The following is an 18,785-nucleotide window of genomic DNA, read 5'->3' as shown; positions in this document are numbered from 1 at the left end:
CACTTTGGATATATACACATAAATCATTGAAAACTACTATATCTTGCATGTGTAATGTTGGAGGTATTGGGTCTGTTTACAATAACAAAAGCTTCCTTGTTTTTCATAAAGTGGAGACGTAAGAAACAATGGTGTTCTTGATACCTATGCATCACTTTTAGCATTATGGTAGCCTGGGCACTGGCATAATAGAGGCATCAGATAAAATAATAATACTCAAATGATGTTTGCAAAGTTGAGCTCGTAAATGTCAAAGGTGATTTGAAGTGGACAAGAGTGAGTCTTAACAAATCAAGCAGGGGCTGCTGGCAATTGTTTCTGTTCTCATTTCTTATTGAAACTAATATTGGACAAATTGAAAGAGTGATTGCCTTAGAGCTTTCACAATGTCTTCACCAATCTGTTGTCCATTTCCATAAAAAATGGGAGTGAAAATGGCAGCTGACTTCTTTTGACCTCTCTCAATTTCACTGTGGCTCCTGTCGGAGGTCTGAAAAAGCAGTTTTTCAGGCAGATCATTATCTGCTGTAGCAAGTTAGCTGGCAGAGAAATTGAAAAATATCAGTCAAATAATCTGTTTAAGCCTGGTCTTTCTGTATGTGTTATGATCTGCAGCAAAAAAAAAAAGCCTCAACTTGAAAATGGATGAAAGTAGAAGTAGTTCCTTCACCAGACACTTTCTTTTGTTATGCCAATTCTTCTTTCCCTCTGTCCTTAGGATTTTCCTGGCAGCATTGTAGCAAGATAAGAAGCTACCTGGAGTGACTAAATCCTAGTCTTCCTTATCTTCTTGACTTACTGGTTTCTACCCTTCTGGAATCATAGACAAGGAACTGTTTTGCTCTACTTGCCTTAATAACTCATTCCCTTTCCGCCTAGTATCGTTCCTTAGATTTACAGAAGTGTCACCATCTTGATTCCACAAACTTGTTGCAGAAACACCTTCTTCTTCTAAAATTTAATTTCATGAACTTTTTCTTCTTAGATACTTGCAATCCCACTAGATTTTCTCATCTCTCTGAAGGCCAAGACCTGTCTTCCATGCATATCAGAGCTGTGGGTGTGCTGACACTTAGTTTCTCTGAACTTCCTCTGTAACCCACAACAGAGATCTTAATTTCCCTTGAAAGCAGGTCAAGCTATCTAGTACAAGATTTGCTCTTAGGAATTGTGTTTCTCTTCTAAAGGGAGTTTTGAAGGATTGCTCTTCTAATCTTCATTTTTTTTTCAAGTACTTAAAATTAGGTAGAGAACCAGCAGCTACCATTCGGGAATTTTGGGGATCCTTAAAATTAGTGCCCCAAGACCCTAGTCCATGCTGCTGGTCGTCCAACCTAACAATGCTGGGATTACCCAGCAAACACCAGACTATATCAAGTGACCAGCTTGGACTCAATTGCCACCTCAGCTGCCTTCCATCAAGCTGATTCTTTCTGCCTGAACCCCTGTGTTGCTAGAAGGTATAAAGACCACTACAGACCAGTCTTTTCTCCCCTATTTTCCAGTCTATGTGTCTTTTAGCCTCTCCCAAATTAACTTCATGTTTCAAAGGTTCTTCTACATCTGCTATTTCTCTGCTTAGCTTTCCTTAACTGCTGCTCAATTACCAGTCTCTTCTTACCTTGGGGAAGTAGACACCTTTCACTCTTCTTTTTCACAGAAGCTAGGCACTTCATAGAGATAATCATCTCAGCTGGGAAAGGAATTAAACCTTTTTTTGACTAACCACCGCAGTTACAGAAGACACTTTTTACCTTAGTTTCATGGCTAAAAGTGCCCAGGTGCCCTTTCTTAAAATTTCATTTGCTTCTGAACGTAATTTTTTGTGCTGGGAGGCTTAAAAAAGACATATTATTTGTCTTTGGAATATCTTATCTAAAGAATTTGGCTGAAATTTCAAGTTTAGTCTGTTATTACTGAAAATAAGATATCTCTTGTACTGAGTTCTGGGTTATTTAACGTAGCATGTGATTGCTGTACCAGAAACAGATTCTTTAAAAAAAAATGCACAGAGTTTTTCAGCAACAAGAAAAAAAGATGTCTTGTTTCCTTTTGTATGAGTGGAAAGAAACAACTTAGACTTCAGAGAATTCGTCTCAGTTTCCACCTTCTTCCATTGTGAAGAATCCCTGTGTTTAATTAAGGACAGAATGACTAGATATACTCAAACAAAGAGTATCAGACCCATTTGGTTTCTATCAGCAATCATAAGATAGCACTAGGGAAGGAGCTGTGTGAACAATAAAAACACTAAAGTAACAAAAACAGAGACAGTTGCAACTGCTATTCTGAGGCCCATTGGAGGCAAGCTATTGACTGACCATTTTATAAAGTTATAATGTCATGGCAGCAGCTCAAGCTTTCTGCAGAGCTATCTTAGTTTCCAGTTGAGTTAACACATAGTGGCCACATTACTGCAAAATACTCCCTTGTAATTGGCAACTCGTTAGGTGATGTGCTACAGCTGATTCAGATCATTCCTCTGATTCCTGATTTCAGAAGTTGATTTTCACTCAGGTACAAAGTTTAAAGGTACATAAAGTGGTTGCTAGGCTCAAAATTTGACCTATCTTTGCCTGTTTTTCACTACTGTGTGACTTTTCTCCCACTGATTGTTTTCATTTTATTTAATTTATTTTTATTTTGGTTTGTTGGACTTTAGGACTCCAGGGCTATGCAACTATTAAGAGATAATATAATAAGATTAAGTGTAGGCTCCATTGCAGTGCTTTGGTGTTGTGGATCTACAGAGCTTGCAGACTAAATATCATTATTTTATTTACAGACACCCTTCTACTCCCATGATGCTATTATATTAGCCTCCTACTTTTCTGTCTGTCCTTTGTAACTGTTTGGTTTTGTTTTGGTTTTTTTTTTTGGGGGGGGTCCTTTACATTCCCTGCACTGATGCTGAGAATGACCCCATTCTGATCAGAGGTTCTCAGTAGTCAGAATATAACTGTGACTCTATGGTCTCAGAAAGATGTGTCTGAACCTCAATTTGACCATAGGTTTTATTACTACAGTTATTACTTCACCACATGATGTAATGAATACATATTTCATACTTGTTTACTTTAGAAGAATGAACGAAAAAATATACTTTTTTTCTGGATTTGTCAGTCTTTCATCTTGTTCAGGATTTAAATTCAGACTATCAGTGGTATGTAGATTCCCTATAAAGACCTCTCTTGATATTTAAGGCGAGAATCAGGATACCGCCCTTTACTTTCACTGGAGCAAAGTTTTTGATCATAGTGTTTTGGGTTTCCCTCCTTTGGTTTTCCCTTCCTTTTCTGCATTCAGAGAGGAAGATGCGAGGTTTTTGTATAAACACTTAACAGTGAGGATAAAATGGGACTCTGTTAGCTACTGGAGCCAGCTGGGCTGACCAAATTGCTTGCCTTCCAGGACAGTTGCATTCTGTGCCTTTGCAGGTGCTGGGGAATGGAAAATACCATGGTTCACCTCTTGGACAGACATGGCATTAGATTTCAAAATTCTCATCCTTAGCAAGAAACTAGAATAAAAGGGCATTGTAGCAGACAGCAACATGGGAGGTAGGGCTCAGAGTGGTTGGAAAGTGAGCTATCTCCGCAAAAGTGTTAAGTGTGACCTACTCTCCTTTTCCTCCATTTGCAATGCTCTGGTCCAGCAGGTTTGCAGTCTCCAGGGTCATAAATCCACAAGCATAGACACTTTTCCTTTGTCCCAGCAGTTTCCCTTTCTGTAAAAGTACCAATTTTGCACTGTTCCTCCATTGATCCAAGGGAAGTGGCTGATGCTGTGTGGTAACAAACTGTGAAGGGGTTCTGGCCAAGACCCAATGAGCCAACAAGCTCATGAAAGGGTAAGGGGGCAGTATCCTTGCATGCCCCACTCATGGGCACCAGTGATGTGGACCATTTTGAGGCATGACATAGGCCTGCCTTCCTGCTTGTTTGCAAGAGTCATGGCTTGCTCAACTTTGATTATTTTATTTTGCAGTACTTTGTGGGCAACAGGCTCTTTTCCAAAATGCCTTTCTCACACAGACACCACGCCTTTCCAGGAACACCACCCTTCTTTTTTTCTATTCTCAGAATATTCTTTTTCAGGGGTTTAGTGGTAGTTCAGCAATCCCCTGAACCTGACCTTTATAAAAGGAGTAAAGGGTAAAAATTACTCCTTTTTATTCTTTTACAGTGCCTTTGTGATTTATAAAGAAACAACAGCCACTGAGCTTTCTCACTTATCTTTGATTTATTTTTAACTTTAGCAGTATCAAATTTTTATATCCTTCCCCCCTTTTTCATTAAGACTTTCTAGGGAAGTTTGTAACTGGCAGTATTCGGAGCTTTCTCAAAGGGCTGACTAAGCCTTTTTCTCATGTGTTTTTCAGGAATTTAAGTACTGTAAGCGCTTATGGGTAAAAAAACACTTTTAAAGTGTATGACTTAAAGGTCCCACCCTCCTGTCATTAAACAGCTTCCAATCTTTTGTCCCTTTTGATGTCATAATCCTAGCAGTTCTCCAGACTCCGAAGGACTTATCTAGGGAAAAACACAGAAATCAGTACCTGGAAAACAAATGGGTTTGAAGGACAGAAAAGAATTTTTGTTTGTTTATTTATATGTTTAAAGAAGAGATAAAAAATAAGCACATTATGTATGTGTATATATATATACATATAAATTGCACTTTTAAGTTCTGTACCTTGCTGTTTGAAAACTGGAATGAAGAGCTAGTTTTAGTATTCTGGTTAATAGCACACACTGATTATCAGAATTCCAAGGCTTTTTTTCCACATCATATTATGTGGTGTTTGGTTGTTTTTTTTCTGTACTTACATATGTATATCTGGCATAATATCAAATGCTATGTAAAATTCCATACATCTGAATTGCACTTTCAACTTCCCAGTTCTGTCAACTTTAGATATGATACTGTTTTTCCCCTGCAAAGTCTTACTTTTAATATATGGGTATAAAATAGCAATTAGAGTTCTGTGTCAATCAGGGTCCACTATTCCAACCTGGTACTTTCACTTAGAGCAGCTTATACATTACACTCTATTCATGCTGTGGAACTACCATGCCCTAGAATGAATACAAACTAGGGATAAAAAGCTTTTTGTTTCAAGGCTCCACAAATGTGGAATCAGTTACCAGTTGATTTAAGAACAATTGGGAGCTTTTCCTGTGTTAAGATGGAACTGAAACAATACTTCATGATGACTAGAAGTCATTGTAATTGTTTTAATTGATGTTATTCTAGAGTTATCTTGCTTTATTGTTTATTTATATGCATTTGTTTATCACAGGTCATGCTTGAAAATGGGCTTTCATCTCAATTTATATAGACAGCTAACAAATATATGTATGTATGTGTATCAGCTACACTTGTTTATATCTGGCAGCAAAACCATATGTAGTGTACATATATTTCTTGCCTTTATGTTTGTGCTATCGATTAAGACATCTGAGTTTGATTTCAGCTTGACTTTTAAGTTTGCAGGAGAAATCAAGCAAGTATGTATCTCATAATATCAGTCAAATTATTGTTTGGCTCCCAAAGCAGAAACCAAGTTAAAGCATTAACTAAGCACATGTTGCTGTGCTTTATAAAGCAGTTCACTTTCTAGTTGCTTGGTTTTATCCTGCAGTGTGCTGGCTTTAAAAACAATGTATAATGTATTAAAAACAATGATATCATCATTTGTAGAGAAATATACATGAAGTATTTATTGTCATAGCTGATAAAGTAATAGCATGTTTAATTTACACTCTCTGCGAATGATAAATATCTGCATAAGTATTCCTGCGTGTCTTTACATATCCAGCAAGTAAACTAAACAATATATAAGAGGAGGAGAGAGGAAGAACAAGTCATTATTTCATCTGTTCCATTTACAAACTCAGAAGTCACAAACATGCAGCTGGGAAATATGTTTGTCTCAAAGCTTCAAATCTGTGACATGTTAATTCATAAATAATTGCAGTCACATGGTCTTCCTCGAGGGCATTAGCTCAGTATTATTCCCAGTATAGTACACTTATTTGTAATAGAAAAGAGTGGACAAAAGTGGTTTTCATAAATCAGATAAAATAGCCTAATAAATCCAAACCATCATTATTTGTAACAGAAAATGAGCTTAGTTATGTAAGCAACATTTTTAAAATTTTAATGGTCTTTGGAAACTGGCAGGTGAGGAAATAAAGGGCAAGGCTACATTATTTCTGGTTATGGAATCTGTCAGCTAAAGGTATCACAGCCATGGACCAAATAGTGCTCTGGCTTGCATTCCATTCTAACCCATGGACCACCTTACATCCAGATACTAAATCCTTCCATTAAGCAAGAGCACTTTTCTATTGGGCAGTCATATGATAACATCGCCTGTGTCATTGTCTAAATGCAGCTGTTTGCAAAAATATAAGCTTTTTCCCAAAACTGTTGTCTTTGGTACTCTGACTGCAGAGTGAATAATACAGCATGAAAGGAACCTGAAGGAGCCGTTAGGGTCCATTGTGTCAATCCAGCTGCTACACATGCATATTAAGTCCACATTTAAAAATGCTTGTAAGGCTTTTTCTGTTTGGTTTGTTTTGCAGTCCATTTTTAAGCATTCACAGTTCTTTTTTTTTTCTTCCATTGTCAGAATTCCTAAACTACTCTGAACTACCCTTTGGACAAATTCCAATTCAAACCTAAAACTCTTTTAGTTATATAAGAGTAAGTTTGCTTTTTTTTTTTTTTTTTTTTTTAATCAGGTGAAATTTAGAAGAAAGAAAAAATTTAAAACAAAACAATTTTTTTCCATTGGTTACTATAAAAAGCATTGTTTCATCTGAGAGCTGGTTGTCAGGCTTCAGTCAGCTTTGGATTTATTCTTCTGAAAGAAGAAATTAGAGTGGAAAACAAACTGACCATGACTGCAGCTATTATTGTTCAAACCACCACAAATTTCTCTTGATAAGAATAGTATTTTGTTAAAATATCAGATTAATTTGCTGTAGACATATGATTGTCATCCAAAATTTCATATTTCTAATAATTCATTTGCTAGAATACTTTGAATTCAGAGAATCAGTCTTCTCAGTGTAGCATAAGTACAGCATCGCAAATGAGAATGCCAAATTTAAACTGTTTAGTCTGGGAATTTATTGCTGGCACTGGAGTGGTTGTTGGCAGAACATGTCCATATAGGGGGTTCATTCAGCTACTTCATTTTCAGTCCATGACATTAAGCAGTGGTTTGAGGACACTTAGTATTTCAATGCAGTCAACAACAAAAAGAAAAATATTCTCTCCTCCTCCTTTCTGTTTAATTGTATATTAGTACCTCAGAATTTTTTGCTTAAATATTAATCTTTCTTACGTAAGTTAGGAATTGCTTAGAGTAATTGAAAAAGTTTGTCATTTGTATAAAAAGTTGTCAGTGTCCTGGATTTTGATACTAGTCCTAATGCTCATTTTGCAGCTGCTGATGCACAGTGGTTTTACCTTGAGTTTAACAGCCCAAGCTAGATAAAGGATGTTGATCAAGCAGGTAGTGTAGGGGCAGGTACACCATGTTCATGAAAGAGATTTACTTTAATATTTATCACGCTTCAAGCAGAGAAAGTGCAGGTTTAGGGTATAAATTTTACTAGTTAATGGTAAGTACATAGTTTTGAAAGGGCTTTAAAGACACACCTTGACCTTACCTGCAGCACACTGCAGAAAGGTGTCAGACAGAACCAGCCACTACTTAGACCTAAGAGTCACCCTGCAGCTGGAAGGTATGAAATCTTCAGTTCCTAGCTGATACCCTAAATGTACTCTAGTCATCAGCTGGTGTTAAGAGTGGGAAACATGGTCACATCTCTAAATGTATAAGGTAGATACATACCAGTATTAATTTAGGTCTGGAAAACACATTCTTGCATTTTCCCTTTCAGATGAAGACAAGGATTATAGATAAGGAAAAAATTAACACCACCAAATAAATCTCTCATTGTACTGCATGGGGTGAGAGAATCACAGAGCTGTTTACCAGCAAACACATTCCATACAGGTCATTCAGCCCAGTCTTTTTTCTCCTTCCTTCATGTATTGTGTTAGGATTGATTTAATTAAATTTAAACCTTTGCTGATAGATCAACATAAAATCTGGCCTTAAAATCCTTCAGTGGACATGATTCTGGAAAACCCCTCGACAGTTTGCTCCATGACCTAACTGTTCTTGCGGTTGTAGTTTTTCCTAATATTTAACCCTATTACCTATGTTGCAGCTAAAGTCCATTACTTCTTAGGGTTTTTTTCCCATTGACTAATGAGAACAATTGGTCCCTGTCCTCTTGGTAACACCCCTTTATGTAATTATCGGGAGTTATTATGTCTCCCTTTTGGCTTCTCTTCCCTAGCCTGAACATACCCCAGTCTCTTAAGCTTTTCTCCTGGGCCTTATTTTCAACACCTTTTATCATTTTCGATGTCCTTCTCTTAAGTCCTTCTAATTTGTCTGTATCTTTTGAAAAATGTGGTAGCCCAAACTAAATGTGGCTGTCTGGATGAAGCTCAGCCAAGTCAAACAGAGCGGAAAAACTGCCTTCCTTGTATTACATATGATGCTCCAATTAACACAACCTACTGTAACGTTTGTCTTTCCTGTGACAGCATTGTCTCTTTGCTTCTTCAATATATTGTCCATGACCACTACTACTCCTTTCACTGGAATTTTCTGATCTAACTGATGTTCCATCATCTGCTTTGAGTTTCCATACAGCCACATATGTTTCCCATCTTCATACTTATTTGTATGTTGCTTTGCCTTATCTGAATCTTTGTCCTAGGGCTATTAATGTACCTTTAGCCACTGGAGTAATTTTGCTGTATCATATGCAAGATAGACTTTTTCCAGCAACTGAATACTCTCACCAGCCATACCAAAGCCCCATCAGAAGCTTATCTTCAACTGTTCTATTATTTCAACTATTTCTATTTCAACTGTTTCTACTGTGCAATTTAAAAAAAATATAAATATATTATTCATGATTTTTTTTTTTTAAAAGGAATATTTCCTTGTATGTAGTTAATCAATGATCTATGAAAACAGCAAGGAGGCTAGCCTAGAATTATCTGAAACACAAATTTTCTTAATTGCATGGACTTACAGTATTTTGATATGGTATTTCCTTCAACTTTAATTATGAAATCAAATATTCAACAATTTCCCACAAGCTAGAATTTCAAAACCTCATTTCAGAGACCCAGACACGTGATGTTGCAGAACTTGGATATGCATCCATCCCCAACCCACCTGGGAGGCAGGCTGGAAGGAATGCAGCCACTACTGAATCCTAACCCAGCAATGCTGCCTTTGCAGGACTAGCCCAGGGCTATGCAAACTCAAGCTACTGCTAGTTTTGCTGTCATAAAAGCCTTGAGAGGCTGTTTTGTGTTAGAGCTGCCACAGCATTACTCTACTGAAACCCAGATTTGAGGAGCTGCATCTGAAGTTTTCAAGTTTTTCTCTCTTCAGCAGTAAATGTGGAAGACTTCAGAGTCCCAGGATGGGCCAAGGAAATAGTAATCTGTGAATAGTCTTTAAATCAGATCTTTAACAGGGGGCAATATTTGTCAAATTTGGGGGAAACATTCAGGTTCAGCAAACTCTGTGCATGCACTAACAGCGACTCCTGAAGTACCTTCTTTTACCTACTTACATCTTGGTGTATCTATGTACATTCAAGATGTACATAGATAAACCAAAGGTTTTAATGGAATTCTTGCACCAGAGGAGAGCTCTAAAATTCCTTTTACTCTTACTTACCTTTATATCTGTTACTCTTTATTGTGCATGAAAGAATGCTCTTAGGTCTTGCTAGGCTAACACAGATTTATAGTGTTTATTCGTTTCCTTTTCCCTCTTAACATGAACCGGAACAGTTTGCCATACTCAAGTTTCCAGAGGTATGTCTACCTCATTTGCTCAAAATGCACTCCCAGGAGCAGACAAGAGCACATTGTGCCTGCTTGCAATCCACACCGGGCCCTTGGGCAGCCTGCCCAAACATGCCTGGCAGGGTCCTAACCACCTACTTACATATTAATACCACCTAAGAATGCCCCATGTGTTCAAGCCCATGGGATGTTGCATGTGCTAAAGAAGCACATTTTCTGCACAGGTATTCACTAGGCATAGAGGTGGGTCCAGGCCAGGGAGCAATCGTGGGGCACCCATCAGAGGAAGAGTTATTCCTTCTCTCAGAGGTGAAATTATATTGCCAATAGGGTCAGTCTCAGGCATTTGAGAGTGGGTAGGCTACCCAAAAGATGAGATTTTACACTACATTAATAAGTGTATATGTTTATACATGGTGATATTTATAATGACATATATTTCTAACAGGAGAGGATTCCTAGGGGCAGAGATCAATTATTATCTTTTCCCTTTTTTTTCTTTTCTTTTGCTTATTTTTATTCTTTTTCTTTTCCTCTTTCTTTTTCTTTTCCTTTTCTTTCTCCTTTTTCTTTTTCTTTTTCTTTTTCTTTTCTGTTTTTCTCCCTCTCTCTCTCTCTTTTTCTTTCTTTTTTTTTTTTCTTTCTCAAAGGAAAAAAGAGAAAACAAAATCTCTCTTGCTCTATTCTCACTCTGGAAGTACAAAGCAGAACTTTTTGCAGTAAAATGTTGATAATTCCATATGGTAGAAAGTCTGCGTAAACAATGACTTTGAACAGGCCACATGCTGAGATAGAGACACTAGGTTACTGTAGCTATCCCCTCTAACACAGCTGTAGTTTATACCAGCAATAAAGGCTTTCTGATGGTATGTTATTCACCAATTCCAAAAGCAAAAGGATTTTTATCAAGAACAGTACTTTTAGATTAACATAGTTGCATAAGCATTAAAGCTTCTGCAGTGTGGCATTTAACAGCATAGTTAAAACCATGAATAAACACCCCACCTCAGATTGACATCCATTTATGACCCATTCCTAACATGGATCTGGCCATTATTTTACCACTGTCTATGCCAATAACATTGCCTGTATGAATAAAATATTTGCTTGTATATTTGGTCTGGATTTCAGACCCAAATCCTCCAAATAAGAGTACTGAGTCATGGTAAAGTTCTTTTCAAGGCCGAGGAAAATGTTAACTCCTAGAATAAATTACCGTGCACAACATTTTCTTTTGGGCCAGTTACCACTTTGTAAGAAACATTCAAGTGCTCTTATCTCCTGTACTAAAAGGCTTGCTTTGACGTGTTCAAACATTAGCTGCTTGTTACAGGAAGACTTACTTTCCAGGAATACAAAGATTCAGTCTTTCATCAAACTGTTTGTAGCGGTACATTTATTCTCCCTGAAGAAATTGTTTCTGTTGATATAGTTCAACTACACTGAAGAAGAAGAAAAAGTTCAGTTCTGAGCAGATGGTTAGGATGACTGACTGCAAACCAGGGCTAAGAAATTACTAAATATTACTTGTGTTAAGAGCAGTGTAGTTTCTCTATATATTTCACTTTCAAGTCTTCATCTATTTTATCCCGCCACAAAAAAAAAAAAAAAGGAGCTATGAACTCTTCAAAATGTTTTTTTTTTTTTCTTTTCTTTCAAATTACGCTTTTACAATCTTCTATTTATTATAGGATTTTCAGCAGCAAGGGAACCATAAAAACTTTTGCTCCATTATGAGGGTAGTAGTTCTCCAGAAGCAGGACCAAGATCAGAATCTCTCTCATTTTTTTATGAGCATACAAGTAAAAGACTTTCAAGACATAAATGATTCTCTTCATTCTTAAACTTTTCCTCTGACTGATTTTAGATAGCCAAAGCTCCAAGTCTTTAGTGGAGTCACTTTTCGTAAATCTTATTCTTAACATATTAGGACTGATGAATAAGGCATGGGACATTCCACAATATGCCAGCTGGGGGATTATGCAGCTGGACAAAATTATCCCCGTTAGTTGGGGTTCTTTTTAAATGATGATATATATTTTGATAAACCTTTTTGTTATAGCTGCATAGTAGAAACATTATAGAACATAAATAGAGACATAATAGGACAAAATAATTCTATGAAAATAATGACATTTTAATTTTGAACAAATGTGCCTTTAACTGGAATGTTTGAGATGTCTTCTGATTACTGAAAAAATGGGAATAGAAAGTGAGTTTTGAATTCTGAAATATCATGATTTACAATGGAAAACCTGACTCTGACCTACTTAGAGAAACACAACATGCAACATGTTCTGCTCTGACTAACCAACATAACAATATTGAATGCCAAATTTTGAATATCAAGCACTTGCAGTGAAGTGCTCATAAATGATACACCTTCATTCAGGGAATAATTCTGAATAATAAATCTAAGAAAGTCATAAACTGTTCTTGTGCAGTTCACAAATAGAAAAAGAATGTGAGGTTTGTCTAACAAATTTTTTGGAGTGAATTATGCATCCAGCAGTTACCTTAAGTCCCTGATCTGTCCCTAAAATTTGTATAGGATATCTCCTCTAAATAGTTTGCAATATGAAAACCTAGATCAGTCATTCCCCAGCCAGATCCTCTACAGCAGCATCAGTCTGCTTATGTATTCCTGGATGAGACTGCTTATACATGGTTTCCTTCTGCCACGTCCACATTACCTTTTTAAGCAGATTTGTCACCTGTTCTGGGAGAAACTGTGGCCTCCATTTCTTTCAGTGACCTAAAATAATTAAGAGCTAAATCTCCTGTCTTGAAGTACTTTTGCATATGCTTAAATTTATGCACATGAGTAGTTTCATTGATTTTAAGTGTGTCTATTCATAGGAGTACTTTTAAGAAAACTTATTTTCAGGTTTAAGGTATTAGGAGATTTGTCTCCTCAAGTTATGTACTTCCTCCTTTACCAGTAAATAGAATATTATCACTTAGCAATGTCCAAAATATGTATTACTAGCCAAAGGAGTTATAAATTATCTGTAATAAAAATCTGTAATAAAATTAACTGATTTTGCTTGAGTTTATATCATTATTTTCAGTTAGACGTTTGTGATTTATATGAAACTATATCAAATCAGAAAAAGACCCCATTCAGAATCTTTTTTTGCTTTTGAATGATATTTTGGGTTGGATCCCCAAAGAAAACTCGGCACTTAATTGCCGTTTCCAGAAGTGTTTGGTAGTAAACGTGGTTCTGAGCATTAAGAAAAATTGTGTAGTTTTTAGTCATTTGTGGAAGTAGCACTGATGTGGATGGCTGCGATACATTTCACTGCTGGTAACCTATACAGGCAGCACTGGAGTGCAGCAGCCAGTTGAAGGAGGTGGCTTTTGGAAGGGGGAGAGGGAAGGAATATCTAAATGGGTTAGCTGTTAAGAACAAGAAGCTTTTGATTTAAGAAATATTAAAAGTGAGTTCCTGGATTTTATTCCTGACATACACCCAATTAATATATTTTCCAAAACCGAGACACTGTATTTGCAGGATTTGTTTAATATTAATGGAGGCATTAAAGGGATAATCTAGTACCTGTAAGATGCTTTCACATTTCCCCCCCCCCCCCTTATTTTTTTCCTTCAAAAATACAGAAGCTTCTTCTGACCTAATTGATCAAAAAATGCTTTTCCTCAGGGTACAGCCAAAATGTCTTCTTTTCAAGGCAAATGAATTTGGGTATTGGTGAGAAAGGTAATATATACTAGCAAAAATGCCAGGATTTGAGCTGGAAATAAACCTCCAGCATAACTTGCATTTTCCTGTTGCTCGTACAGCCATTCAGAATTTATATTTCTTCTTTTAAATGCATGCAACTAGTTAAAAATATCTGCTGCAAGTCTTTCTTCCTGCTGCTTTTCCAAATTTCTTCAAAAGGGTTATGTTATAATTGCCATTTAGAAATTTCCACTCGTAGGAAAACTCACACAAAAATAAGCTTATTAATTAAATAATTTCACTAATTACAGAAAAAAGTGATCAGAATAAATTATATATTTTTATAAGGGATTTTTTGAGATATGTCTTGGTACCTTATCCCAGATATACTTAAAAATTTTGTTTTTCTTCCAGCTGCAAAGTTCATTTGCTATCTTAGTATGATAATTATACTAATATATTAATCACTAGACAAATTACTAATAAAGATTAGGCTTACTGAAAAGTTATCAGCTGTAACTGTTACAGTATTTAACTTGATGAAATTTTTCAGTAAAGTAAAAAAAAAAAAAAGCACACAATATTTTCTGTCTGTACACACATATATGTTTCCTAAATGGATGGATTGCCTTTCACATATTTAAATTGATTTAAACAAAAAAAAAAAAACAAACCCAACTATTTACACATTGTCTCATGGTTCTTTAGATGAAGTTATGAACAAAGGGTACCCTTCCAACAGGTTGACCATTCCCCTGTGATCTAACCACACTTTCTCCTTTAACCACGTCCGTGTATTTTAATAACTGCATGGACATCATTTACCAGAATCAAGAGGAATACCTTATATACCAGAACACATAACCCAGGACTCACTTTACTATTCATGAGTTTTTCAGCTGTATTAAAGAAATTTAAGTAGCTAGTGAACAGTGGATTGCATTCCTCCACCATATATCTTTCATCTGGCTGTTAAAGTTAAGCATTACTAAGGCAGTTTTAAATTCTTCTTTGGAATTCAACTCCTTGGTAGACATGTAATACATGCTGTAGATTCTCCAGCGTGCGTGCCTGCATTAACAGCCACAACTATTTATAGTTGCTACCAGGGTCCTAAAGACATGAAAGTTCCCAGACCCAGCAGGTTAGCTTTGAACTCACTGAAAGAAAAAAATTAAAAAATTTAGAAAGTTCTCCCCTCAAGCCAAACTGTGGAGGTTCATTTCCCACATCAGATTTTTTTTTTCAAAACTTGCTAGAAAAGTCCAGATTTAGATTTCAAAAACGATAAGGAAAAAAGGAAACTCTTATTGTTACTGTTTTTTTCTGCACAAATCTTGACATTTTCCAATTGTATCTCCATCTGAAATAAGAGATCAGTTTAGGAATAAAAAATACAATTACTACATGAAAAGAAATGACATTCAAATGTTGTTAATTAAATGAGGGAGTGGATGTCAATGTTAATGTGTAGGTACATAAAAAGAACCTTATTTTGCAGATGTATGACAGAGCTCCCTGAAGAACGCAAGTTTTTCTATATTAATTCCATGGTAGTTGAAAGCTACATAATCAAAAACACCTTCTAAGTTTGGCAGAAATACAACACTGGCTGTTTAAAATAAAAGGTCTGTATGGAAAGTTCAGTTTTGTTTTGTTATTTTTTTTATTCCCCTAGGGTCATTGTGGTGGAGGAAATATTTTTATCCAGGCCTCAGGAAATGGTGGTCTGGCTAGCAAATGCAGTGGTGTGAATGGTTACATGAAGAGTATCTACTTGAGGCAAAGCATGCCATCGCTTACCTCTGCCCCAATACTCCTGAACTACAAGACCTAATCAATGTCAGTGGCCACCTGGAAATTCCCAGTGAGGAAGGACTATGGCAGCTACTACCCTGAAAACAAACCTTCATTCTGGAGTGAGGTGAGTCAGTAATGTGTAAGATATTGGTGTGGATAAGCAGAACTCTGCTGAGTTATATTTCAAACAGAAATTCCACAAGAAGACATCACGCACCTCACACATAAATGGGCTGAAACAACAAGGATCATACATAGAGACTTTTCTGATGGAGTCTTTCTGCTTTGAAGCTGAATAAATATTATGGCAGAATCAATGTGGCAACCTCAAGTTAGCATAAATCCATCAGATTTTCTGAGGATAGTTTTACCAGTTTTCACTCCTCTTTTCAGGACTCTGTAAGTGTTTCTCATGTGCCGCTTTCTAATATAATGAAGTCTGTTTCCTATTCCAGACCTGAAAATTTCATGCATGTTAATCTGTAGATCTATCTGGGTTCTTCTGCTGTAACTCTGCCCATTCCAGACACGTTACAAACTGGTTACCTTTTCTTTGACTTCTTCAGAAAATATGAAATGAAAATGTCGACATCAACTGTCAGGCTTAGAATGCACATAGTTTCTTGATTCCCAAAGGATCTTCCATATATACAGATAATTTATGATATCACTTACAAGTTTAATCAACACTCTGTCTGATAACCATTCAGATGCACTCAGGCAAGTATCTTCCTACGTTTTCCCTTTCTCTTCAATATTTGTGGGGTTCATTTAGGAAACTACGCCTTTAGGCTATTGTATTTTAGCTTTTATTTCAGTTAGATATTCCATTTTTTCAGTTGGATATTCCATTTTCCATCATGTTACAACTCAATAAGTTCTACAGCTCAGGTTTTTTTATTAAGCATTTTTCTCTAAGAAACCTCTGCCTTCCAAGCTTAATCAGCATTGCTCTATCTTCCACTTTCTGTTTTAAAAAAATATGAAAAAATACAGTTTCCTTTTTCTTGTTGGTGGTGTCTTTATGAATAGGTGTAGCATTGTCTTAATTTTCTACTAACTTTGTTACATGTCACCACTCATCTCTTAGCTAAGCGGTGCTTATTTGAAAATATCAACAGAACCTCAGAGGAAAACCTTAAAATGGGTCAGTGATAAACTTCTTTTTTTGGGGGGGAGGATGGAGGGAGGGGAGAAATACAATTATAAGATTACTTTTAATACCAGGCATAATTTTTACAACTGGGCAATACATTGAATTATTAATTCCATACAAAACCACTTAAAAAAACAACATAGTCCATTAAGAACAGATGACAAAATAGAGTATATTCTGGTTTACTGCTTGATTTGCCAAACTGTGGCGTTCCCACTAAAAATGAACTAGTGTCTGGCAACTCGCCTGGTTTTCAACATGTGATGTCTAGCTGATGCTGTGGGGCTGAACTTTCACCGTAGTCATGATGGATTAACAGCAGCTTTGGTAGCACCAGTGGCTGACCAGCAAGAGTCTGAAAATCAGACATTTTTTATACACTCACTTTGCCTCAGACTTCATTTTCCTCTTTTCAAATATTTCAGATAAAACTACTCAGTAGTATCCAACAATGAGTCCAGGGAGATAATCTTGTTTTGTACACATTGAAAAAATTCTGGCAGTCTTTCCTTTGAAGTGTTCCATGTCTTCTGCGCCTGAGAGCAAAGGCTTGAAAATATAAAAGGATGCATAACATTGATATAAATCCAAACCCATTCTAGCTTGGACTACTGAGGAACTTAGGGACATCATTTTCAACAGAGGATTCACAGAATTACAGAATGATGTATGTTGAAAGGGTCTTCAGGAGGTCTCTAGTCCAACCTTCTCAGAACAAGGTCACACTGAATTCAGAATTCAGGTTGCTCAGGACTTTGTTGGGTCAGGTCTTGAGAGCCTCCAAGAGCGGACTCATGGCTACCAGGGCACCCTGCTGGCTCATGTTTAGTCTGCTTTTCCCTAGATCCTTTTCAGCAAAGCTGCTTCCCAGTCAGTCAGCCCCTAACCTGCAGGGAATTAGTTATTTCTCACCACTATGATGTAGTATGGGGAGAGTGAGCAGGGAGCCTTGCTCTCCTTTTTTGTACTGAGGATTTCTTGCTGGCATGGAGAAGGGAGCCACCATACTCTAATGTGGTGAGACCAAAAGAAAGACTGGCACTGGGAGGAGAAATTAAAAATTCTGCCTAATAGGTTAATAATTATATAGGACCACAGAAATATATATAATAATTGGAAGCCAGGGAAGAGGTCACCAAGACCTTTTTGTTATAGGATGCATTAGAAGGCTAGATGAAGAAGATTATATTAAGAGTTACAAAAAGTTTGTTAGCTGGGTTACAGCAAATTAAATTATGGTGAAAAAAGAAAAAAAAAGGAAGACTTGGGAACAAATTAAATAGATTAGATCTTATTAAAGAGAGCGAGGAGCAGATACATCATAAGAAGGGGAAGAGGAACAGGCTAGGAAAAGAATCTGGGATGGGTATTTGGGAAGTAGGTAGAAAGCCATTACCCTCAGAGGTAAGGAGTCAGGCAATGGAAACAAGTGCAGAAAAGGAGTAAAAATAAATCAAATGGAGATCTTCATGGGTAGAACAGAGATCAGGACAGTCTCGGTGCCTAAGCACAACTAAAAATTCTGAGATGAGACTGTTGCTCTGCACAGTGAATTTCATGCTGTATTGCTAAAGGATTTCACTCTCATGAGTGAAAATATAGCTGGGTTAAAGGACCACCTATGGGGAAGACATTGAACTGAAAAGCTATGACAGCTTTGGAATTTAGGGACATTTAGAAAGAGGGAATAAATATTTTGGAAAATGGCACATGACATCTGTAAAAATAAATAATATGTGAAATTATAATCAAATTCAAAGCACTGTGCATACTTAAAAAGTGAAAGATTTTAAAATGTTATAATTTTTAAAAAAATTCTTGACGATGTCATCATAGTTTTTGATTGTGCAATATATATATATATATGATTAAAGTCTTATTTTACTTACATTGTATCATATACTGTTGTAAATGGATGAGTTTAAATTTCAAATGAAAATAAGAGTAGCCTACTTCTCTCCCTTAGTTTTATTCACAAATAATGCATCATCAGCAGAGCTGTCTAGAGGAAATTCAAAACCTCAGAGGCTCTTCAGCCTTCACTCTTTTCCTTCATAAATCTGAAATTTTGCATCAAGGAAACACTGAAATTAGTTTTCTTCCCTTTCAGTTCTCTCCAGCTTGAATTAGAAGTCAGAATCTCTGGCTTCTTGAACAGCAAACTTTGTTTAGACCATTCACAAAGGTTACTATTTTATGTACATGAGTAACGCAACT

The 18,785-nt window shown here is 36.5% G+C and overlaps 1 long non-coding RNA gene across 3 annotated transcripts in view; it reads left to right on the top strand.

The window, feature by feature from the left end:
* The window catches only part of LOC133272477 (uncharacterized), a 165,377-nt gene that overhangs the window by 14,298 nt on the left and 132,294 nt on the right, over positions 1–18,785 (top strand). For all 3 annotated transcript variants that reach the window (XR_009744447.1, XR_009744445.1, XR_009744446.1), the window contains one exon: positions 15,291–15,551. This is a non-coding gene — a long non-coding RNA (uncharacterized LOC133272477). The remainder of the gene's footprint in view (positions 1–15,290; positions 15,552–18,785) is intronic.

Source organism: Pezoporus flaviventris, unplaced genomic scaffold (genome assembly GCF_033815535.1).
Source record: "Pezoporus flaviventris isolate CSIRO_AGI_PZ_B2104156 unplaced genomic scaffold, CSIRO_AGI_Pfla_v1 ptg000030l, whole genome shotgun sequence".
Taxonomy (NCBI): domain Eukaryota; kingdom Metazoa; phylum Chordata; class Aves; order Psittaciformes; family Psittacidae; genus Pezoporus; species Pezoporus flaviventris.
Note: the sequence above shows the minus strand (reverse complement) of the source record. Positions and strands in the feature narration are given on the sequence as shown.